The sequence below is a fragment of the Electrophorus electricus genome, chromosome 6 (genome assembly GCF_041902795.1).
Source record: "Electrophorus electricus isolate QZ-2024a chromosome 6, ASM4190279v1, whole genome shotgun sequence".
NCBI lineage: Eukaryota > Metazoa > Chordata > Actinopteri > Gymnotiformes > Gymnotidae > Electrophorus > Electrophorus electricus.
Window position 1 is genome coordinate 5,062,501 of NC_137502.1, and position 24,566 is coordinate 5,087,066.

The 24,566-nt window shown below is 44.7% G+C and overlaps 1 protein-coding gene across 6 annotated transcripts in view; it reads right to left on the minus strand.

Annotated features, from left to right (window-relative positions):
- The window catches only part of mef2aa (myocyte enhancer factor 2aa), an 80,250-nt gene extending 58,283 nt beyond the window's left edge, over window positions 1-21,967 (minus strand). For 3 of the 6 annotated variants that reach the window (XM_035525161.2, XM_035525159.2, XM_081716532.1), the window contains exons 1-2: window positions 21,630-21,967; window positions 14,658-14,803 (exon numbers count right to left, since the gene is read on the minus strand). The gene's annotated coding sequence lies outside the window, so the exon portion shown is untranslated. Of the gene's footprint in view, window positions 1-14,657; window positions 14,804-18,902; window positions 19,142-21,629 lie in introns of those variants that run through there. The other 3 variants (XM_035525160.2, XM_035525158.2, XM_081716531.1) reach the window with 2 other exon arrangements.
- Between the last annotated feature and the right edge of the window lie 2,599 nt (window positions 21,968-24,566).

The window sequence follows — 24,566 nt, forward strand, 5'->3', positions numbered from 1 at the left end:
GGACATGTTGACTGAATCTACTGAGATTTCATCTCGAAACATTTGTTTGCAGGGCACTTGAACCATTTCATTACGGTCCAAATAGGGCCGCGAGCTACACGAAAGGGTTCAACGTATATCAACATCTGTCTGTTTACCGCGGCCAAAGTGGGGACGCTGGGGGGGCGGGCGAAAGACGTGTCACCAAATGACGGAACCTCAGGAAGACTATATTTGGCAGGTGGGAACCGTAAGATCTTTAAAAGAAATATGCGGTCCTGCTTCTTATGTGCGCGTTGCTACCTCCGCTAGCTGTGCTGGCTTTAACCTGCCTGGGGAAGGATTGTGCGCTTGCACGGGTGGGCGTGAAGAAAGGGGGAAGGATGTGGTGCGATCTGAAATAGCACGGTTTCACTTCTCCAAAACGGACAGAAATAGGAGCTGACAGCATATCTCCCTAAAGCAGGATGTGTCTATTGAGGAGCAAATCCGAGATTTGTCTCGAACTTCTGGTTCCGCGTAGCAGTGCTTCTGTCCTTACCTGACGTTAGCGCTCAGGTGTGTCGCGGCGCCCGGTCCTTTCATTGTCAGGAACCCGTAGCACCACCCTGACAGCTACGCCCGGTCTTACACAGATTCCAAAGCACCATTTGCATACCAGTCTAATGTCATACAAACATAATGATTTATTGAGCTGAGGTAAAGCACTGTGGTGGATTGGCCCGTTTCACAGCTAGGATCACTCTGGCTTTTTCACTGCCAAGGCTATTGTCAAGTGCTCAGAGTCTCTCTCACAGGTCTGCCAAGAGTGTGAATTTGTGTATCCTGTTTTGTGGGTAGAAGGTATGCATGTGCATGTCATCTGTGTGCATGTGCAAGCCTTCCTGTGTGTGTGTGTGTGTGTGTGTGTGTGTGTGTGTGTGTCTGTGTGTGTCTGTGTGTGTGTGTGTGTGTGTGCGTGCGTGTCTGTGTGTGTCTGTGTGTGTGTGTGTGTGTGTGTGTGTGTGCGTGCGTGCGTGTGTGCGTGCGTGCGTGTGTGTGTGTGTGTGCACGCACGCGCATGTGAGTGTATTTGCATATGTGCACACGCATGTGCGAGTGTGAGCACGTACGTGCATGTGTGTTTGGCCAGACTACTGCCACTGCTGAAAAGGCCAACAGCCAGAGGCTAATCCCTGCCAGCTCCCTCCATCCGCACGGACCACACTGCGACTCCGAGGCTGATCGCTTCCGGGCCAGTCCGCTTCCGACTTATCAGCTACGGAATGCCATCGCCACGTCCGCCGCCCCCCAAGCGGAGAAGGCCCCTCTGCTCTCCGAGGCCTGCACGGCTGGTGATCGCGTACATAAGGCACAGACTCCGGCACAGGCAGGGGAAAAGCTATCAGCTGAGAGCGCCCTTAGTGAACGACACCGAAACGAAGGTGCCTGCCTTAAACTAAACATCAGCAGAAATAAATCTCATCTATTTCATCGTTTTTCAAGTTCTGTCATTTTCAAATGATGTGACAACGGAATCTTGAATGCATTGACTTAATTTGTTCATTTTTTGTTTAAAAAGGTTTGTGTAATCGAGACGTTAAATGGTCCTGATTAACTAACATTATCAGCTAGAGGAAAAACTCGTTAATGGTCTCACAAATAAACATTCAAAACATGAATGTTTTAGAAGCAGGTATTAGAGATCGAATACAACAGAATGGCGGAGAGCAAGACTGCTCCACAACAGACATCGCTACAATCAATCACGCGGGCAAGCCAGGGCACGAGGCAGGCAGGGAGAACTCCACAAGGTGACTTTGACTAGACGAGGTGCCTCGGGGGCCGCGTGCAAAAAGCCATGGAGGAAAGTTCAGCAGTGCTCCTGCTCCCTGCATCCTGCAGGACTTCCATCTTTCCTGTTACCATGGCTGGAGCATCTGCTCCAAACCTGCAAAATACTGCACAACCCTACACAACACTGCACAACACTGCATAACCCTACACAACCCTGCACAATACTACACAACGTTACACAACACTGCACAACCCTACACAACATGGCACAACCCTGCACGATACTGCACAACCATGCACCACACTGCACAACTCTGCACAATACTGCGCAACCCTGTGCAAGCACTGTACAACCCTGCACAAGCACTGCACTATGCTGCACAACCATGCACCACACTGCACAACTCTGCACAAGCACTGCACAATACTGCATCCTGCACAACCTGCACAAGCACTGCACAATGCTGCACAACCATGCACAAACAATGCATAGTACTGGACAACTCTGCACTATACTGCACAACCATACACAACCTTGCACAACACTGCACAATACTACACAACCCTGCATAACCCTGTACAACCCTGCACAACACTGCACAACACTGCACAACTCGGCACAACCCTGCACAACACTACACAACCCTGCATAACCCTGCACAACCCTGCACAACACTGCACAACCCTGCACAACCCTGCACCACACCAGGCTGCTGTTTGTGTGTGTGTGAGAGGAGGCATGCATAGACTAGCACTAATATACTAACATGCTCTGGGCCTCAGAAGGAAGAGGATGTAATCATTGAAATCAAATGCTCTGATAGGCTGCATGGTAGGACTGTGTGCAGACAGTGTGGCCTCGGTCGAGGTTTGCTCGGCTGTGTTGTTTACTTTATTTGGCTCAGGTTAAAATGTTGGCGGGCTGAAAAAAAAGAAGACTCACAAGAGGGATTTCTGACTAGGGCTACAGACACATCTTCAGGGTATTTACTGTCTGAATGTGGCCCTCACGAGACACATGCCACAGCTGGGACTGAATTTTCAAATGCAACTTTTTGAAGCATGCATGGCTACTGCATGGTACATGTCACAGCCAAAAGTGTGTGTGTGTGTGTGCGTGTGTGCGTGTGTTCGTGCGTGCGTGTGTGTGTGTAAACATGTGCGTATGCCTCCATATGTTCTGTGTGTATGGCAATAAGGGAAGGACATAAAGGCTTGCAGTGGAACAAGAGATGTGGCTCATCGCTCCCCCACCCTCGGTCGTGTGCGGTACAGGCGTTGTAACATAATTACTGTTGGGACGCTCCTATTCCCAGTGATCCATTTGCGTCAGTCAGGTTTCCAAGCCGAGCCGATGAATGGATTCTCAGTTTCTCAAGGATAAAGCGATGACCCTCACCAAACATTTAGATCCATTTCTTGTGGTGAGGCCGTCCTCCTGATGGAATTTTTGCCCATGCTAATTGTAGCACGTTTGGGATTTTCTGGTCCACCATCAGGGAGAAAATAACAATTTGGAACCAGTTTAATGTGAAGGTGTAACGACCCGAGTGCCGCAGGGCGCGGAGCAGGACGCACAGACTCCTTCAACGCAGAGAGACGTTTAATGACATATAACGCAGACAATGGTGGCACTCACACATAATGTAATCAGTGAACATGGATACTTATAACTAGCTCGAACCATGGTGGATATCAACAAGGCGGCACGAACATATACGGTTAACATGGATACACATCAACCTGAACAATGACCAAAGACTGATGCAGGGGTTTAAATACACACAGACACACGTTAAACCAGGTGCAGGTGTGTGCCATCATGGGGGCGTGGCTACAAGCAACACAAAGTGACTCCCACTGCGCGCGGCGGGCCGTACCACGTGACCAGCGGCAAGGGGAGCGTGCCGTGACAGAAGGTGTGTTTAGAAAAGGCACTACATGATGCAGTGAGATATTTCTGTTTATTTAAAGGCCTCTGTAAACCTACACACATGTGAAACAGTTCAACCACGCTGAAACAAACTGGAACTAGTCCACAGAGGGATGTGATTCTGGAGCTAAAATAATGTTGTCCGGTGCGATGAATAAAAACATAAAAGAAAGACTTGGCTTAGGCCTCGTTTGGAGGAGTCCGGCTTGGCGAATGACGTGAGATCTTCACGTCAGAGCTGCAGCTAAACTCCACCAACAGCACCCCTTAACAACTCCATCAGGTGCTGCATTGTAAACACAGAACTGTGAGAACTGTGACAGAACTGAAGAGTTCCGCCTCCAAAAGTCATTATGTCTCAACACTGATCTTGCTATATTTGTTGACCATTCCATAGCATGAACATTTTAAGGTTGTTTTAAACGTCCATTCTGTTATTTTTCTACACACATAGCCGGTTATGAAAAAAAAAAAAAAAAAACACGCACAATGGGTAGATGCTGAGTGATAAGGAGAATGTTTGGAACTCAGCCTCTGAGATTCAAAGGCATGGCCCTTTATGAAATTTTGTGGTCTTTTATGAAATTTGTCAATAAGTGAATCTTCCCTGCCTGAGGCAAATCATTGAAATGCTATACTTTAAATGAAGGTCTTACTGAAAGGAATCATTTCTTCTCCCACTCTCACATGCTCTCACTCACACACACACACACACACACACACACACACACACGCACACACGCACACACATGCGCACACAATTCGATCACTGAAATTCTGCGTGAAAGCATTCTTCTGGACTTGCTGTGTGAAGTGATGGCACATGTCCCTGGCCCTTTTTTGCGTGGTGAACCTTTAGCACGGAGGGGTTGGGAGAGAAAGTGTGTGATCACCAGAGAGAGCTCTCCCTGCAGACAGCACCACAGACAGGCCCCGGCCCCCGGCCCCCGGCCCCCAGCCCCCGGCGGCGGCCTGGGGGCTGTGTCAAGTGGCCAGGCAGTCTTTTGATGCTGCCCATGTGCCAGCACCCAGATCCCTACTCCCAGATCCCCAGCTGCGAAACAGGAAACAGTGCAGACAAACTGAGATCTCTGTCCTCGGGGATTCTGTGCATGAACACACATGCACACACAAACAAAAATATATATATATAATCATACCGTGATGACTTACTCATGTGCAGCAGATGCTGGAGATCTCTAACAGCACTATCTCCATTTCAGCACTCCAGCCCGAGAACAGATATATTCTCTCTGTTCAAACTAAGCATGAGGATCCATACCTCCCGAGTACATACAGCACACACATATATGTTAGTACTTTTTATGGAAGAAGTTCCAAATGGCTTAGAATAAATATTTGATACTGTCTTCTTCCCCTATGACATTTCGATCATCTTCATAGTGGCATGTTCCACAATGCTACATTATATAAAAGCTTTATGCAACCCAGGCAGTGTGTGTGCCTATGACTCACAAACGGGTGAAGGTTGTGAACTAATGAGATTTTTTTTTATAGAAGCACTGATAATCTTTTACCAGATGCACAGAGTCAGTGTACTGGATAGGAAAAAAAAACCCCACAATATTTAGTTCACAAATGAAACAGGTGAATATTTTCTACTTGGACCAAAAAAAAAAAAAAAAAAATACAAAATAAGAATTTAAAAACAACATTTGTCATCTTTTTTTTTTTACCCATAATATTCAAAATGACATAACAGCAGCCCAAGCCACACACCCCTGGGTCCGGCTGGGGCAGTTGAACAAAAACACAACTGCCCTTTACCCTGCAATTTTCTCAGGCCAAAAAAGAACCCCAGCCACTCCTTTGGGCTCGTTACAGGCTCGTTACTGGCTCGTTACAGGCTTGTTACAGGCTCGTTACAGGCTCGTTACTGGCTCGTTACTGGCTCGTTACAGGCTCCAAGGTGCTGCCATTGTCCAAATAAACATCTACATTTATATGCCACTGAGCATTTGTTATTAGAAACATCTTCATGCAGCCCTTCTGTTGCCATGCAGAAGTTGTGTTTTTGTCTTTATGGGTGGTCAGATTCTGACTGCTGCTGTGTAGATGTTTTTGGTTGGCAGACCACTCTGAACCCAGCAGCAGAACAAACGTGTCAAACCCTCACACACTCATCCCAGCCTAACACCCACTACAACGTTGGTGTCACCGCTGTGCTGAGACCCACAGTGGTTCTGTGGTCAGACCAGTGATGAAGATGGAAGAGGATAGCTGACGAACTGTGCAGAGAAACGGGTTGCGGTCCGCAATTCGAGGCCTGTATGCTAGGATGCACCTAATAACGAGGAGAGTGAGTGCACCCGCTGCATGCCAAGTACGTGTTTCCAATAAAGCAACTGGTGGGAGGATCTTTTAGCGCAGAGATGACATTCTGCAGTGTGGAGTTCATTATTTGGTCTCCTTGGCCCCAACATATCCGAATAACAGCTAGTCAGACCAAAAACACACTGAATGCAACGAACACGATGTCCTCCATCTTCCAAAGGCATGGCACTGGGAGCTCCTGAAGGCCATTTGGAGTGGTAGATAAGGACCCATGAAGAGGGAGAGCGCGAGAGAGAGAGAGAGAGAGAGAGAGAGAGAAAGAGAATCAGGGAGGTGGAGAGCGAAAGACAGGGAAAGAAAGAGACAGCAAGGGAGAGACAGAGAGATGGAGACAGGCAGGGGCAGGGAGGGAGCGAGAGCAGCCCAGGCCAAGTATGGCCAGAGAACAGCTGAGATACAGTCATCCGCCCCCACCACCCACAGAAACACACCCGAACACTGTTTCATCCGGAGAGAGAGAGAGAGAGAGAGAGAGAGAGAGAGAGAGGGAGGGAGGGAGAGAGAGTAAGAAAGAGAGACAGAGCAGAAAGGAGAGAGAGCAGTTGGGGGGGGGCTGAGGAATACACTTGCAGAACTTGCTCACAGAGGCGTAGCTGATCCTGAGATAGTCCCGCGATCCTGATGACTAGTTTTAAATAGCTTTCTTCACATCCACTGCCTGCATTTTTACACTCCTTTTCCTTGCAGCGCACGGCTAAACACCTCTGTTGAGCAGGCGCGTCGCCGCTGAAGTCTGCAGCGCGCTCGGGTTGTGTAATTGTTCTTTTCTCTTCCCCCAGTGGGAGTGGCATCATGGTTTTCCTGGCTGGAAAGTGATCGGTGCCTGTGGAGGCTACAGGGAGGCCGATGTCACGTCCGTGAAACCGATCCCTGCCCTGCTTCTCGCTGTTGTCCTTACAGGGCAGAGGTCAAGCGCGCTGTGCCGGCGGGGAGGGCTTGCGGTGGCCTATCGACGCACGGCCGCGGATGACCCTTCCGAGCGCTCGACTGCGCTCAATGGGGCCAGAGTCGATGCTCGGGCTACGGCGCAGGGAAACCTAATAGGATCGGGGGCCTTTAATGAGAGGAAACACACTGCCTCTTCTTGGAGACCAGAATCCGCAGAGGACGGCATGGCACGGACCGGAAGAAGGCTGAGCTGGAGCGGGACTAGCCAGTCAGGAACAAAACATTGCTGCGTTCATGTGAATTAGGAGGCATTTCCTCTTTCACCACAGCTAAGATAAAAGCCCTCCTTCATGCCAGCCTTCTCATGCACATCCCACTATCGGCGCACTGCAGACCGTGGAAGAGAGAGAGCGTGCTCGAGGCCCTGACAGACCGACGAGGTCACACATTACAGGAGCTATATCTTGGCAAATTGCGGGGATTAGGGTCAATCAACTGCCCAGCAGTCAAAAGTGACATAGTGTCTGTGACATGTAGTCTTTACCCCTGTGTTTGGGGTTAGGGAGCAACAGCCTTCTCCAGAACACCGTCATTTTGCATCTTATATCCTAAACAGCATTTACGTGCTTTGTGTACATGAGACGTGTATAAACTCAAAACATGCACCCCTGAAAAATGAATTAATGTGCATTTGTTCATCTTCCTGCATTTTTCCTTGAAGAGGCTCAAAGACACTGGACTCTAGGCAACGCGAACAGCCCCGTTACAAGGTTTAGAAGGTAGCCGGACCCGGCCGGAAACATTGGAGCCGTTCCTGTGTGTTCGGGACTGTGGAGTCAGCGCTCAGCGTGGGTTGTTCTCTCTTCCCCCTGCCCAGGAGGTGAAGTCCACCACATCTTAGATCACTTCCTTTCTTCGTCTTTAAAGTACAGTGGGAAGCACCACATCCCCCTCGACGGGGGCCGGAACTGCGGGAGAAGCACGGACGCCGGCCCCTCTTCCTGCTCCCCACAGGCCACAGCAGCTGCTGGAGGTCTCCACACTTCCTACGGCGTTAGAGGCTACGTTCTGCACCATTTAAACCAGGCTGGAGAAGAAACCATCCCTTTGTGCTTTTGTTCATTTTGCCGTAACTATTGTAACAAATGGGACTGTGAAAGATTACGTCCCATTTATTATTAAGGCGCAGATATCTAATTAATAATGCTACCGCTGAACACATGTGTCTGTTAACCTGTGACATTTGGGAAAGAAAAAAGTGCCTTCAGGCCTAACTGCGGTGCATCCGAGTTCCGGACGGACTTCGGCCGAGGCACGGTGGCACGTTCGCGGACGGAGCAGGAGAGCGAGACTCCGTCGGGCCGTGAAGTTTAACGGCAGGAGCACGCCCAGTCCCGCTGGATGTCTCAGCCTTTGTTCCCAAAGTGCCAAACATGCTTTCAGCTCTGGGTGACGTCAGCCTGCAATTGAGCAACGTCTGCAGAGCTCACCAGCACGGTCAGGGAGAGAACGACTATCATCTGATAAGATCTCACCCTGCGCTCAGGAGGCCTGCTTTGCTCAGCCTCGTAAGTCAAACAAGTTGCGTTAGTTTCTATAGAAAACTAACTAGTCGCCATCTAACAAGTGTCTGCATTTCTCTTTCTCTTTGAATTTGTACAATGCCTTCAGCAAGCACCACACCACCGCACTGCATGCGTGACTGGTGACCCAAAACAAGATCTATGCACAAAATAGAAAACTTGGCTATGCACAACACAAAAAAAAAGGTGTTTCCAGGAAGGCCTTTCCAGGTTCCGATTCTTACCAAATGATTCCGACCAGCCACGTGAGCAGACACGCGCGTGGCACTCTTTACGATCACGCGAGGTGCGAGTTTCGCAGTGTTCAGCTCGGATATGCGCCGCGACATGTGGCACAACATGCAGCTGCGGTTTGAAACTAATGTGGCAGCCCCCACCAGCGCAGGGGTAACGGGAGATGCGTGCAGGTGGGGGAGTGCTGCAGAACACAGGTGCAGTCTGCCCCGCCTCCGTCACAAGCTATCCGGAGACCACCTCACAAGCCCCACTTCCTGCCAAACAGCTATTGCGACTGATTGCATGATATGACCCAAGAGTAGTGAGGCACTTTCCACCGTTTTGTACGCTCTTAGATTAGAGCTGTTTGTTTGTTTGTGTTGAGGACGTGTCCGTGGTGTTCACCTGCACCAGCCCGTGGCCCCTCAGCTCGGCGGGAGAGCCGGGCCAACACTTTCAGTTCCACCAAATGTGATAACAGCCTGAAATTCAGGACACTTTGCCTTTATCCCCTCACTCGGAAAGGTGGGACTCTTTAGACAGCTTTACATTCCATTTCATTTGATTGCATCAATATGATAATAAAATCATTCTCTCTGAAAACTACATTTTTAAGCAATTAATAAACAATTATTAAGCACACAGTTAGGTTATTGTTAGTTGGAAGCAAACGATGGTGGTCTGTTAAACTTTCCTTCCACAATCCAGCTAACATCCACGGTGAGTGTGTAAATTAGACAACAATCCAGCTAACATCCAGGGTGAGTGTGTAAATAAGACAACAATCCAGCTAACATCCACGGTGAGTGTGTAAATTAGACAACAATCCAGCTAACATCCAGGGTGAGTGTGTAAATAAGACTACTATCGAACTAACATCCAGGGTGAGTGTGAAAATAAGACAACAATCCAGCTAACATCCAGGGTGAGTGTGAAAATAAGACAACAATCCAGCTAATATCCAGGGTGAGTGTGTAAATAAGACAACAATCCAGCTAACATCCAGGGTGAGTGTGTAAATAAGACAACAATCCAACTAACATCCACAGTAAGTGTGTAAATTAGACAACAATCCAGCTAACATCCAGGGTGAGTGTGTAAATAAGACTACTATCGAACTAACATCCAGGGTGAGTGTGAAAATAAGACAACAATCCAGCTAATATCCAGGGTGAGTGTGTAAATAAGACAACAATCCAGCTAGCATCCAGGGTGAGTGTGTAAATAAGACTACTATCGAACTAACATCCAGGGTGAGTGTAAAAATAAGACAACAATCCAGCTAATATCCAGGGTAAGTGTGAAAATAAGACAGCAATCCAGCTAACATCCAGGGTGAGTGTGAAAATAAGACAACAATCCAGCTAACATACAGGGTGAGTGTGTAAATAAGACAACAATCCAGCTAACATCCAGGGTGAGTGTGTAAATAAGACAACAATCCAGCTAACATCCAGGGTGAGTGTGTAAATAAGACAACAGCCAGCTAACATCAAGAGGGAGTGTGTAAATAAGATAACAATCCAACTAACTTAAACTGAGTTTGTAAATAAATTAACAATTAAGATAACTTAAAGTAAATGAGTCAACTAGTGAGGCCACAAGTTATTAAAGTCATACAAAGTGCTTAGTGATCAAATAAATTGTATTTTAAGAAAACAGTATTCCATCACTTAATAATCTGCTGTAATCAAAATGTTGTATATTTCTTGGTCATTTACGTTTAGCTGTGTAAGCTATGCAGAGGTTCCATGTATCCATGTACAAAGGTATTTCACTGCTAATTAAACACACACACACACACACACACACACACACACACACACACGTGTCCATGGAGCCTGTGCATAGGTTCCATAGATAAACACAAGTGACTAAGACTTGCAGGATTCTGAAGGTGCTTAACATCTAAGAAGATTGGATCATTACCCCATCAATACACAATTGTCACAAGGCATCTGAGAATCATTTTTTTCCTCCCAGCTCTGCCACTCACTGAGATTTTAAAAATACTTTTTAGATGAGATTTAAAAATTGTTAGGGCACAACGACATTAGGCAGAAGAGGATGTATGAATCTTGCTGGCATGCCGAGTGATTTCTGCCAAAGTTATTAAACCTTTGCGTATTTCACATTTACCATGAACAGATGTACTGCTCAGTGACAGGAAGCTGGACGAACAACTACCCACTCCAGCAAAGCCTGCTGTGGAAAGAGACAGGGAGACGCTTCTGTAGATAGTGGCTGGAGTGCTGATCCAATGAGACGCCCCAAGAAACCAGAAGATATGAGACGGATCTGCCTTCTGGATCAACACAATAAATCTAAATCTGACGGGGGGTTATCTAACAGGAGCGGCTCACAGTCCCAGAGATATTTCTCTGACTGAAATATCAAAGGTGGTCTCCATCAAAGCTTCCAATCACAATAAAATGAGATGAAACTGCAGTTTTGTTCCAATTAGACTGGGTGCAACGATGACAACACAGCAGATCACAGACGTAAAACTCCCGCTCACAGCTTATGTTAACATAAAGATGAAACTGCTGGAAGTGCTTACGGCAGCATGGGCTGCCTCGGCGTCAGGAGTGCAGGCTAAAGCCATGTAGTGCCACGTGCAAAAAAAGGCCTGGCTCTCCAGCCAATCAGGCTGCACCCTGGGACAGGGCCCTGGACTCCCCCGCGTTTTCGTTTCTGTCCTCTTGGGGCTGAGAGCGGGGCGGTCTTTCCGCCGCAACCACGCTCTTTCAATCAAGTGGGCAACACCTTGTAGGCGTGAGGCAGTGGAGAGGAGGAGGAGGAGGAAGAGGAGGAAGAGGAGGAGGATCGATTGGGGTGGAAAAAAGATTAGCAGCAGATTTGGTCTGCTGCTCTGGCTCTAAGGCTGAGTACAGGCCTCTCGCTTGCTCCTCTGACAAGGCCAGACATGACGGGCTGAGCTGACTGGTGGTGGGTGGGACAAAGGAGGTCTCCCGTGAGGGGAGGAGCCGGTTGCACGTGTGCTGAGTGGGGCACGGAGGGTGAAAGGTCGGCGGGGGCCTCCGAGGTCATAAATGTCAGCTGCTCCCACAGATGCCGAGGCGTGGGGATTCAGGGTCACTCTTTCGGAGTGCACGCGTGAGTGCGGCCGTGTTTAGCAGGAAGTGTGGAAGGGAGTCGAGCACAGCATGGAAGCCACCCAGAACAAACGAGGTTTGGGCAACGTCAAAGACGTCTGTGTTAAAAGACAAATGAAATGTAATGAAACTGTTTTATGATCCACAAAAACTGGGTAAGGTCATAAACATGTGATCACCAGCTCAGACGTGGGTTCTTTAATACTCTGGAAACTTTGTGTTCTTTCCTATAGTAAAATTCTCCATGCCTTGGACACTTACAATATGAGCCATCTCTTAATTGGACAGTTGACATAATGGTTCTGCATGTATGACTGCATGGATTTTATTAAACTTATCAACCCTGCAATATTCACTAATAATGTGAAATATTTACATATCAGAAACCCTTAGAGACAATTTTGAGTCAAACCAAAAAAAATCAATATAACACAACAGTATTCTCCGGAATGTTTACATATATTCTAAGGTCAAAAGTTCACAATCTCCAAAGATTTAGTTCAAAATGTTGTTTAATCTGTGTCTGGAGTAGCCACAGCTAGTTTTAAAAGTATTTGAGTTGGCCTGTGGGTTAACCCAGTGCTCTCTACTTGCTCCGGCAAGTGTTTCCAAACTCCGCTCCTAATAAGATAGATGATTATCGATGCATGACCTTCCAAAAGGCCTTTCCAGGTAAGAAAAAGGGAGCAACAGAAATACATCCAGCTGACAAGTGCCTAGCCAGATAATTACGCCCTGAAAGACCCTCTCTTTTTTAATTAGAGCTTTGCGCCTCACAGATTTGCAGACTTCCAAAAAAAAAAAAAAACAGAAAAACTAAGAACACTGGCTATAAGTGTTTAAATTTGATTTGATAAATATTCACTCTGAAACCTCATCCGCATGTCAGAAAGTGAGCAGTATTTATAAAGCCCATGTGGCGCAGGGACCCGTGCCAAAGTTGCTTGCTAATCCACTGGCCAATGGATTTGAAAGTCATCATCTCTACATATTAAGGGCCTACCTAATAAAGTTAAAACTGTGCAGCCTAAGAACCTGATAGATGGTTTTATTTGGCAAGTGTCAGGGAAACCTATTTACAGGCTGTAACAGGCCGAGGTTTGTGTGTAGGAAGGAGGGGGAGGGGTGACGAGGAGCTAATATTTTGATACACGTCTTAAGCGATGATCTCTCTGTTTGCCTGGCATGTTTCTCGTATCCTGGGGTAACCTATTTAGCATCAAACATACAACGAGGAGCCGAAGCAGCGGGACGGGAAGCAGCCAGAGGTTTCTGGTTTTGGAGACGCTCGGGGCTGATTGCTGGGTGACCCCGCTGGGACACCGTACATTCCGCTGGTTTAGCAAACCCATCCAACCCCACAGATAATAGAGAGGAAGGTCGACAGTGGGTAAATCACCCAAATATATGCATGTGGGAGCCATGCATATTCATAAGCCTGCCCATTTTGCCCATAGATGTACTTCACTTACAATATCTTGCTATTCACTAAAAGACCCTTGGAGATGTTTCCTGGAGGGGAAAAAAGTGTGTGTTGCCCACAGAAGAAAAACTATGGGTGAAACATTATCTACTGGGTTCAAGATTCTGCATCCAGCCTCCAGGTCTCACGGGAGAACGCTGGAATCTCCAGCTCAGTGATGGGGCTCCAGTAAACAATCATATCAGCCCTGAGCATGCGCGTGTGTTACAGGCAGAGAGAGAGTGAGAAAGTGAGAGAGTGAGGTGTTGAAACAATAAGAAAACCTACCCTGAGTTTCATGGACATGGGACAGAAGTGTTGCACATTCCTTACAGCTGATCTGGGAAATATTTGGAGCACAATTGCCAAAGTGCCTTCACACTTTACTCCAAAAAAAGAACAGGCCCTGTGCAGGGGTGTATGAGCATGGAATCAGTCCATTTCCCGGTCCAGACTTCTGGAGGTAATGGCTTTGAAGTGTTTGTTTAGGTGTCATCAGATCAACTCCACAATTTTTATCTGTCGATCTTCAGTTAAAAGTGAAGAAAAACTCAAATGGAAGCTTCTTAACAAATTATTTAAGTTCGACTATGATTTAACAAGTTAATATCATAAGCCAGTCAACATATAGTCAGGCAGTAATTTCGCAATAATTATTTCAAAATAAAATGCATTATTATGTGCTTTGCTTATGGCTTGTAAAGCATTGCAGTTTCCTATAGACGATTTCTCTAAAAGGCTTTTCAAATATAAGTGCACGTCATTTGGCTGTAATAACTGCCACTAAAACTCAGTTCACAGAAATAATATAGACTTCTTTGTGAAATGCCCATATCTGCTGAAGTGCATCTGCAGCTAACCTTGTGATCAAACAACGCATCCTTCGCCAGTGGCAGCTGACGCAAATGAGACCCTCGAGAGAAGGGTGCTGCGCGCACACACACACACACACACACACACACACACACACACACACACACACACACACACACACACACACACACGCACACACACACACACACACACACACAAGTGCCTAGAGAACTGTGACGTCTGCGTGAAGCTGAAAGAAGCGTGTGAACAAGGCGGGCTGCGCCCCTGTCAACTATTCCAGGCCGGTACCGGGTCGCAAGACAGGGCCCAATACTGACACTGACACTGCTTTTCAGCCATGCTCAACGGAACGCCACTCACTTCTCGCTATTATATCACGCCTGGCTCAGGGCAGTCAGAGCTCGGAGCAAAGCGGCAGCCCTGAGGAACTTGCGTCTGTTGGGCAGTCTGGAAACAGCCACGCAGGAGTGTGTTACGGACAGACGGAGAGAGAGAAAATCTAAAGCACTGCTCACCCGGCGATCAAAGCGCTGATAACCACCTCCGTTATGGCCCCGGAATATCCAGTTCGGCTCCTGTGCTTGCTCTGCCTTCCCTTTCTTGCTCGGAGCTCCCGTCGCAAGCTTCCTGCTGCTTTCTCCTCCTTGGGAAAGAGATTTTTCTGGGAGGGGGGTGGGGGGGGAGAGGAAAGTGTTGCGCTCAGTGCTTCAGAAGTAACGGTGTAAACGCCAGCCTTCTCCTTCTGACAGCCAGCGTTAATTGCAGATCAGACTCGCCCACACACTCCAGTCTCTCTCTCTCTCTCTCTCTCTCTCTCTCTCTCTCTCTCCTGGAAGGAGCTGAGAGCAGACTGTTAGATGGGAGAGTGCTGTGAAGAGCATGGTGGGAGACTTTCAACCCCCCCCCCCCACACACACACACACTCCCCCACATACACGCCCACCCTGCCCTGCTACACCAATCACCACCTCTGGAGTTCTAACCTCTTCTGTGCTGCTAACTTTCTTCCATGCAGACAGACAGATTGACAAGAGAATACATTCAAACACCATAAAACAGGATGTAAATAGTGATGTCACCAGCATTTTCCCAAGTGTCCCTAGAGACGACTGTTTGTATATTAAAGGGTTTTTTTTTAGAGTGCTTTACCAACTGTAATCTACTTTTTGATCAATTGTTATATGTCATAAGTGAGATTATGGAGGAAGAATGTGGTTACCAAGTTTCCATTCTGTGAGGTAAGTTAGGACTGTGGAGGCGCAAATGGCACTTACAAACCATCCACTGTCAGACGGCACTGCACACGCTGAACGCCACTACACACCTCGTCGGTTCTGCGCATGTCAGCAGCAAAAAACATTTTAAATCACACGATAACGTTCACAGGCGTCGAAGCCTACGTTATTACTTCAGCTGGAGTAAGTCATCGGTGAAGGATGGGGGAGGAGCCAGCCACACCACATCAACAGTTACTATTAACTTATCATGGACGTAATGTAAACCCAGTCGATGGGAGGTGAACAAAAAAATAGCGAAAGCCACGACGGGCAGTGACCATAAATAGATACTCAATAAAAATATACACAAAGAGGCCTTTCTGTCCGTGCCAAGACTCTGGTTATCCCAAAAACGGGTGCAATTTCCATTAGCAACGGAGCCAGGAATACCTCCCAGGGTGAGTGGGGTGAACAGGAATGTAAAGTGTCTTTTGTAGCTCTATACACAGGTCTTGTTTTTTGGCAAAAAGGAAGGTGATCATGTTCTCGACCTCCTTCGAGGATGTTTTTATGACATAACGTCCCGCACATGTCATTATCTCCTAACTGCAGACATTTGATTTTGTATTTTATCATGATTCATGACACAGGGTTTCGATAATGACAGCAGGAAAAATGAATGAGAAAAGTATGTTTGCATCATGGTTTCAGGCCAAATATGTAATGAAAACTACTGGTTGAGATGGTTGATGTTGCATTCACACTCAAAGAAAGTTTGCACGTTGTAAGTTATTAATGTTACTAAATGTTTTCTTCACTATACCCTCAATGTTTTCGTCAACATTGATAAAATAAAGTATACAATAAAGAAGTGACCCAAGAAAAAAGATTGAATAATTTAAAAATTAACATCAAATTTCATAATTTGCCATTATGATCAGCACAACTTAGACTTCGAACGAAGACATGTCATTTACGGGCTGCTGACCATGTGCGTGTGAAACGGTGATGTTTGATTCCTGCTGGATAACATTCCTCCTTGCTGCTTGTTTACTATTGTGTGTTCTGCTTTGACCGGCTCCAGAGCTTCCACTCCAGCCCTAATCTGGAACAAGCCCTCGTGTTCAAGAGCTTTTATCCACCATTCATTTCAGGCCAAATCTTGCAAAACAAACTGATACACAATCTACTATCCCTTCTTTTTGAGAAGCTGAAAGATTCTGCGTCTGCGGCCAGAGAAAGGCGAGCCTCTTTAAAGGTAAATGGTCAGTGTGATGGACAGACACTGCTCCTAAGGTCATTTTTATGACCATGAAGCATTAGCCAATTGCCTGATTCATGTAATTACTACCATAGTCACAAGCAGTCCTTTTCTCTCCACAGCACAATAACACTGCAGACATTTCGTTATACCACACATAGATAGATAGATAGATAGATAGATAGATAGATAGATAGATAGATAGATAGATAGATAGATAGATAGATAGATAGATAGATAGATAGATAGATAGATAGATAGAAAATGTAAGGTATTGTAAAGATTTTATGTTGTAGTGGATACAGTATTGTGGATAAATATTTTAATCACAAGGTCAAAATATAATTCAGTTTGTCAAGGTTTGAATAAGTTATAAGGTGGTTACACCCTTCATAGGTAAATTATAGGGTATTTTGGAATCATCTATGCATTCATAGACATAATTACTTATGATAAACATGTCCATTGCCAGTAGGTAATTAAGCATTTCAGATGGGATGTACCCACTGCAAAGTCAGCTGCCTGTTTTAAATAAGATTCCTTTACACTACATGACTAGATACATATGAAATACTCATGTTTATACTCAAGTCTATGTTATCAGTAAGTGTAAGCACAAAATAAGAATATTATGTATATTTTCAAATTTACACAGAAATATCACTGTTACCACATTACCTATTTGTCTTCTCACTTAAAACCAAAATTTAAAAAAATCATACAACTCTTTTTATTTTACTGCAGACAAATTAAGTATCTAGTTGTCAGTTTATAGTAATAGCAGCTTATCAATCAGGTTTGATAGTTTACACACATAAGGACTCTATAACTATATGAGGCACCATTAACAAGACAAACATTTTTATTCACTGTATGACAGGGCCTGCATGATTCAAGACGAATCCTACTCGTCGCTATATTTTCCCTGTAAATAGGTAATGATATTCGCACTTACTCTATAAACCATGCCTTTGAAATTACTTAAACCGAATAAGTGTGTTGTAGCAGTAACCTTGCGGATATGTCAGAGGCGCTCTAAATAAGAGGCAGATCTAATATTTAACAAGTCAGACTGACATTATGAATAACATTCAATCAAATTGGAAATTAACTTGTTATTACAGTGCAATTGATGGCATCAATTAATACTGCTCTCTAGAGACACTAGATGGTTCGCAAGCACACACTGGATGTAGTGTTCCAGTAAAGCAGGCGCACTGTACACCGATGTGACACTATGTGCAGAAGTGGTGTCACATCTCCGGAGGACACAAAAAGGCAAACCAGCAGCCGGAGAACTCCAAGAACTAACCTTGAACCCATGTTATGTCATTTTTAATACAGAACACTTTGAGATAACGATACATACATAACTTTGCACAGGATATAAAGAAATGTCTACTGCGTGTGATATAACGATCAAACGGATCCGAAATTTCTGAAAGATTATGACACTCAACAGAGACAAAATGTTACATACCCCCCCCCCCCCCCCCCCCCCCCCCACACACACACACACACACACACACACCTTCGGACTAACCTAGTAGGCTAATAAAAAAACAGCTGTTCTATAAAATGGAACTGAACACAATAAAATATTTCCATGAAGCTTAAGACAGTAGCATAGGCCCCGTGCGTCATGCGCTTTCGTGCCAACGGTTCCTGAAGTTCAAGTTTTGTTCCCAAATGTCCGAATGGAGAACATGCACTTGTCCCATTTATGCAGTCGCAACGCAAGTCTGTTCTCTACCTTATATAAAATCTTAAAAAACAAGTCATTATATTAGAACGAACCCTATTCTCGCTTTCTGTCTGAGACGTCCTCTTCTGTTATATATAGTTCAAATACATGAAATTACCACGACGCACAGATAAACAACAAAGTCCATAAGTAGACAGCTGTACGTTTTAATGTAGCTCTAAAAAATAGAAATGTAAGCGATAACACTAAAACGCGTACGTCCGCTCCACTACAAAAAAAAAAAAAAAAGAAAAAAAAAAAGAAAAAAAAAACCCGCTCACGGCCAGCGCATTACGACCAGGAAAAAAATCCCCGTTTGAAAGTTGATAAACGCTCAGGAAAACATTCCTATCCTCTCCCAAAACTACTGCCAGACACATGCCAAAAACGTCCCGGTCTCAACGTTGCACGAAGTGAGCTGTGCGCGTTTAATTCGCGCACTCCGCGACTCCCTCCTGCGCTTTCTCTCTCTCTCTCTCTCTCTCTCCCACCAAGTCACTCTTAGCTGTGCGACATCGCTGCTATTTCTGCGACTCACCTTCTCCTCCACGGTCCCCCGCTGTATATAGACACTGTGTGCCAGTGGCTCCTGCGGACACGGTGGCACACAAACGTATTTTCGGGCACGTTGACACGCGCGCTTCTATTTTCGGGAGCTGCCAAACTCCGAAGAGCCCGTCTCTTGTCAAAGGAGAGGCTCCTCCCCGAGGCTGACGAGGAGCAGACGAGCTGCGTCCTCCTCCTCCTCCTCCTCCTCTCCTTTAATAACAGCGCATATGGAAACTTGGTGCGTCCTCTTACAAACAAGCGCTCGCACGCGTAAAGTTGGTTTGTTCGCGAGGCTTTCTGAGACTCACAGACTAAGGCGGCACGAAAAGGGGAAAAAAAAGGAAAGTTTTGGGGCTTGGCGGGGTTTAACGCAGGAAACGGATCCGTATCTAAAAGAGATGTTTGTACTGCTCAAAGTGCAGAAAGCATGGTGCATATCATTATTTGTGCAACTCGCAGTGTTAACCAACCAGGGTGTGCTCACAGAAATAACGGAAACCATCCAGTGACTGAGTGTTACGAACACGACTGTGGTTGTTTGTTGTGGACCGTGTCAGATGAACACTTCAATATTTATCATAGTTGTAAGGGTGCGCAGCCTTAGATACGATTGACGTCATTCCTGTAAGACAACGGCATCAATAGGACCGGCTCTTTTAAAGTGACACTAGTTTCAGCCAATAGGCTTCTTCAGCGGTTCGGGCAGTGACCAATCACACGGTCCGCGTTTACGGCGCATGTGGCCCGGTCACGTGTAGGTGCAGGCTCTGAGGAAGAGGTGTGGCACTGAACGACAGAAGTTGTTTTTACCGGGATTTAAAGGAACACCAACCTGCATTTTCAAATAAATCTTACGCTTTTTTTTTGCACTCATGGTAAAAATTACATCGCATCAAAAATTCCATCGCATCTAAATAAATAAAGTAATGCTATTTGGAAACGTAAGCCACTCATTTTGCATTTTGAGAGACATTTTGAGAGTTTGTGGTTATCACGTAATCACGCGTAAATGATGGTGTTTATTCTGTTGCGCAAGGGCACTTAGCGTCGTTTCATCGGAAAGATGACTACATCTTGCCACGGTCAGTCCCACCCTGCATGGTGCTGATGATTACACTGCAAATATGAGTGGAATTTGGTGTGATGCATAACACTGGACGACACAGTTTACACGTTAGGTCAATGCCTTTATTTTAAATGTTTTGTTTTGTTTTGGATGTTTTGTTGTTGTTGTTGTTTTATTTTTAAATATGAGCAATTGCAGAATGGTTTAAGAGATTTCTTTAAACTAACTGAGCACACTTAACTAATTAAGTTTTACATAAATGTCACACAAAGTCATGAAAAGGATTTTAATCATGATCACGAACATCTAAGTGGTTAACTTTCTATATAAAATACAGAAGTAGATTTATCAAGCCAGAATCCTGAGTGTGGGTGATGCACTGTTGTAAACTGAACAAAGTGGATAATGTGTGCCAAAATTGGAACTGGCCCACCAAATTCCTTCCCTTTGTTTTCCATTCATAAAATGCTACTTGAGTTGTTTGCATCTACTTTATACTTTGCAACTGAGAATAACTCACCTGCCAATATTACACGTGAAGTGTCTAAGATAATTTAAAAGTATTGGATGTGATAAAATGGGTAAAAAGATTTTTCATAACCAATACATGATGGGTGTGAAGAAAATATTTATTGTACTCTAATGACTTGACAATCATATGGGAACTAACAGCCTAAAACTTAAAATATTGACATATGCATAACTATGACATTCACATGGAAATCACTTTCAATTCTGTGATTAATGGCCAGTGTTTTAAATAAGTGCATTTTACAATGCAGAATGCTCAAAAATCTCAAAAAACATTTTACACTACATCATATCTATAGGTCGCCAACCTATGCAGGATCCAAATTTATTTACAACAGATTTCAAAAATTAATCAAATTAATCAAAAAGTTAATCAAATGCAGAGATTCTGCATTGATTTGCTACATTGGTGTGACGGGCATGCCAGGGTTTGGACTATTAAACTCCTGAAAACTGCCGCTTACATTAGTGGAATCTCTCATTATATGCTTCTTGCATGTTATTGTGGTTTATTTTTTCCTCTTGAAGCTGCACTGTCTGTACTATAATGCCATCGGGGGCTGGGTACATAATCACCCACTCAGCAAACACTCGCTGGCACCAGCGATTTCACCCGCCGCCCTAAAGCTCAACCACCTGTGGGCCGGAGATGAGTGGCAGAGAAGCAGAGACGTATTTGCCATGCGCACCCACTCCATTCATTTTGAATTGCCAATATATGAGGTCCACAGCATGTGGCTATATTGTCATTGCATGATTATTGAATATTCAGTGGTGCTCAAACATTTATATATGAGTCACATGTATTATTAATTGTTTTTGTTGTTGCTAATATTATTATTATTATTATTATTATATACAGCATATTATAGTCCAGCATTTCAAAATTATATGATACCAAAAGGGTGCAAGAACACTGCACTAATGCCAAATTAGTCCAGATGAATGAGGAAGTTTGACTTAAAATTAAAATAAAAAAAATATGACCAGCAATGCAGGCATGACGATTTACCTTTGTGTATCTGCATACAACAAATGAACCTATTTTTGCATGGGTCACTGAAATCACGAGTGCCCATTTGAGTGAACCTTGACCCTCACCCTCAGCCCCTACCTCACCTGGATCTGTTGTGCTGCTGATGCCCTCACAGAACCCGCTGTGATGGCTCCGCCTCGGATGCTTCTCTCCTCGCTTCACGTAGGTTACGCTTTCCTTCGTCACATGGAAACTTTCTTTACTTTTAACTCCCCTCTCTCTCTCTCTCTCTCTCTCTCTCTCTCTCGCTCTCTCTCGCTCTCTCTCGCTCTCTCTCTCTCGTCCTTTCTCTCGCTTTCCTCAAAGCCAGACCAGCTGGCTTTGGACGACTTCCTTCTCGCCCCGGTGAGGCTTTTCCTTCACACTCTCTGCCTTCTCTTGTCTCCGGCCGTGTCTGCTGGGTGGGAGCCTGGCGACAGCAGTTTGAAGGGTATGTTCCCAGATGGACGCACACTCTCTGGGCATGCGTGTGTGTGACAGGGCTTGGCTCAGGGGAATGCTGGGACCAGGCGCAGCTGTCACTCACACACAGCCAGGGTGCTGGGTGAGCTTTTGTTTTGTGTTGTGTTTATAAATATAAGTGGGAAATTGACCCAGTTGAGGGGAAACATCTTCGCATGAGAAAGATTGTTAGTGCAGAACTAAGAAGGATCAGAAGTCTTGGTTGTCATTACAAAGCAATTTTTTTTTTCTGTTATGTTCAATATCACCTATTTCATCATGTCAGCTGCAGTTGAAGTGCACACTATATGTGAAACTAAAATATACATATATAAAACAATAAATTAATATAGTTTTTTTGTATTTTTACCATGAAATTGCATAATTTTGTATTGATGGAGCAAAAAGATCCCCAAAACTTCACGGGTTTTATAGATTGCACTCTGATCGGAGACAGCTGACATTTTCAACATTGTACCAGACCGCAAATAGCTCCAGACTACAGGACTACTATGCCACCAATTAAAAAAGGATTGTACAATGACCATTGCACAACAAACTCCAAAAGTCAGGTAAGATTCAATGTGCAAACCCTAAAAGAGCAGGGCATCTTCTGTTCATGAATGACAGGCCCTGACAGACTTGCATGAATTGAAGGTCACAGTTTTGACTGCAAATTCTTGCATCATGCATCATTATCTTTTTCCTAATTAGAGGAACTAGCTCCAACTCCCAGAATGCCTTTTGTAGGCCACTGTGGTCCCAAACTGTCTTAGCAACTGTCTTGTTTCAGTGGAATGGGCTATCAAACCCAAAGTCAAATCCAAATGTTAAACCTGACCTGAGGTTTTTTCATATGTTACTTACTATTAATTTTAAAAAAAGAGTGATTTGACTCAAATTAATTTAGAAAAGCTCATTTGATTCCCATATAGTGTTACCTATAGACCAAACACGGACTGTTGACATCAACTAATTGACTGAGAAATTAACTAATGACGAATATGCTGACAGTTCACAAACTTGTCAGCAATCAGCAGTTTATGAAGAAGTGATCATCTCACCCCTTTGGCATGCCACCATGCCCATAGCAGACAGTATAAAGGTGAGGATATGAAACCAAATGAGAAGTGGATCTGGCACCGAGGCATGGCACTCTCTGTCAGTGTGGACGCTGTGCATTAGATAACTACACAGGGGCTCTAAAAATATGCCGTGTCTGGCAGTCTACTTCAGCGCTCGCATTACTGCCTGTTGATTAACACTGAGCATGCCATGATCCTTCTACTGCCCACAGCGCAATTGTCACATACCCATGTGGAAATATGACGGCCCGAACTGCTAAAGTTTTCAGATCGCTTCGAATTCTTCAAGAGTTTTCCTTCTACATCAGAGTGAGCTGTCATCACTCATACACTAGACATTACTGCATATGGCAATCTTTATTCTACTCTGATTTGAAACTCGAGCTTCACTCCTGGAAGATCATAACCGTGATCTACTGACCTTCAAGCAGTTTGGTGCCAGTTATTGTTTATGTCTATTGTTCATACAGTTCACATAAAGTTATAAACACGAGTAATAAAATTGCTGTATCTTCTTTTCCCCCAGACGAATTGTCTAGTTCGTGATCTGGATCATATACCAGAAGCTGGTAGTGAGGAAAACTGCCATTAGATAGGAGTACCTACTTCTCAGTCTTTGAACCGTTTTTATGTTAGACGCTGTCCTTAAACGCTCTCTCATGTACCCCACTGTACTTTACCTTAATGAGAGGGGAAACGCTAATTCACTGCATATTTTTATTTCCACAAGAGTCTTCATCTAGAGCAGGTGTGTGTTTTTTTCATACTCATGTTTAATAAATGAGGGTCTGTGTATATTTGCAGGCACAGCTAACACTTTTGGAATGAATGGACTGAGACGCACAGAGGCCGTTCCAATGCTACGAATATCTGATTGTCAGTCCTCATTATATGTAATTGACCATAGTGCACCTCACAAACATCTTGGGTAAACTTAATTCTCACACACTTGAACACAGTCTTAAAGTCATTTAAGCTTTCAAAAACCCTGATAATTCTCCTTTTCACAAAAACAAATGCTATCGACAAATTTGAGTATTCGGTAGCAAATGTTTTTAAAGGCCTGGGTTGAGAAGCAGCAAACATATCCTTTGGGATTATTGACAAATTTGACTTTGAAAAAAAAATCCTAAATTACTTTAAGCACTTTGATTCAAGCCAGATATTAGGAAAAGTGATCAGATTTGTCAGTTCTGGAAAAATTAATTAAAGGGGAAGTTATAAGCAAGTATAGGACAATTTCTTATCACCTCAAATGATTTTTGTTCAGCACACGTAGCTTTAAGATTTTTTTGTCAACAAATGATTGTTTTGCAAATAAAACAATTATCGCATGAATTTATGACACTAAGTATGCTAACTGATTCGTTGACATACATTTCCACAAAATATAATAGTAATCATGTCTTTAAAAATATAAAGACCAACTTTCCAATAGTCAACAAATTCCAGCCCTGTTTTGGTCTACTTTCTTCTTCACTGTTGGTAGTTTGG